Source organism: Coregonus clupeaformis, chromosome 7, assembly GCF_020615455.1.
Source record: "Coregonus clupeaformis isolate EN_2021a chromosome 7, ASM2061545v1, whole genome shotgun sequence".
Taxonomy (NCBI): Eukaryota; Metazoa; Chordata; class Actinopteri; order Salmoniformes; family Salmonidae; genus Coregonus; species Coregonus clupeaformis.
In genome coordinates this window covers 52429795-52431072 of record NC_059198.1, presented here as the reverse complement: position 1 = coordinate 52431072, position 1278 = coordinate 52429795, and positions in this window count along the sequence as shown.

Genomic DNA, 1278 nt, shown 5'->3' with positions numbered 1-1278 from the left:
ACCGCTCTTCGTACTTGGCGACTTCAACCTCCTGACATCTGCCTTCGATTAATTTATTTCCCCTCCTTGCCTCTTTTGACCTCACCCTTTCCCAATCCCCTCTAACTCACAAGGCAGGCAAAATGCTTGACCTCATCTTTACTAGAGGCTGTTCTCCTACTAATCTAACTGCAACCCCCCTCCAGGTCTCTGATCACTACTTAATTTCCTTTTCAGTCTCCCTTTCCTCCAACCCTAACCACTCAGCCCCTACCCAGATGGTCAAGCGCCATCGCAATCTACTCTCCCTTCTGCTAAATCCTTCTCCCTCCTGTCTCTTGATTCTGCCTCTTCGACCCTACTCTCCCCCCTTTCCTCATCCTATGACTCGCACTGTCCCCTTTCCTTTCGGCCGGCTTGGCTCTCCCCTCCTGTTCCATGGCTGAACAGACTCATTACGAGCTCACAGAACAGGGCTGCGGGCAGCTGAGCGAAAATAGAGGAGAACTAAACTTCCGGAGAACCTTTCATCCTTTCACTCCCTCCTCTCTACCTTCTCTTCCTCTGTATCCACTGCTAAAGCCACTTTCTACCACTCTAAATGTCAAGCTTCTGCCTCTAACCCTAGGAAACTATTTTCCACCTTCTCCTCCCTCCTTAATCCCCCCCCACTCCTCCCTCTCTGCGGATGACTTTGTCAACCACTTTTAAAGAAGGTTGATGACATCCGCTCCTCATTCAATCAGCCTATTGAGTCCACTGGTCCCACTCACACAGAACTACCCTACGCCTTGGCCTCTTTCTCCCCTCCTCTGGAGATGACATCCTGCGACTAGTGAAGTCTGGCCGCCTGATAACCTGCCCGCTTGACCCCATCCCCTCCCCTGGAGACCTTCTCTGAAGACCTTCTCCCATTCCTCACTTCCCTCATCAACTCATCCCTGACCACTGGCTGCATCCCCTCTGACTTCAAAATGGCCCGAGTCGCTCCCATCCTCAAGAAAACAACACTCGACTCATCTGATGTCAAAAACTATAGACCTGTATCCCTTCTTTCTTTTCTTTCCAAAAGTGTGCTGTCTCTGATTAACTCTCTTGTTATCTCTCTCAGAACGATCTTCTTGACCCTAACATGTCAGGCTTCAAGACGGGTCACTCAACCGAGACCGCTCTTCTCTGTGTCTGTTCTCATCCTCCTAGATCTATCCGCTGCCTTCGACACCTCTCAGGGCTGGGCGTCTCAGGCTCTGCACACTCTTGGATTGCATCCTACCTGGCAGGCCACTCCTACCAGGTGAC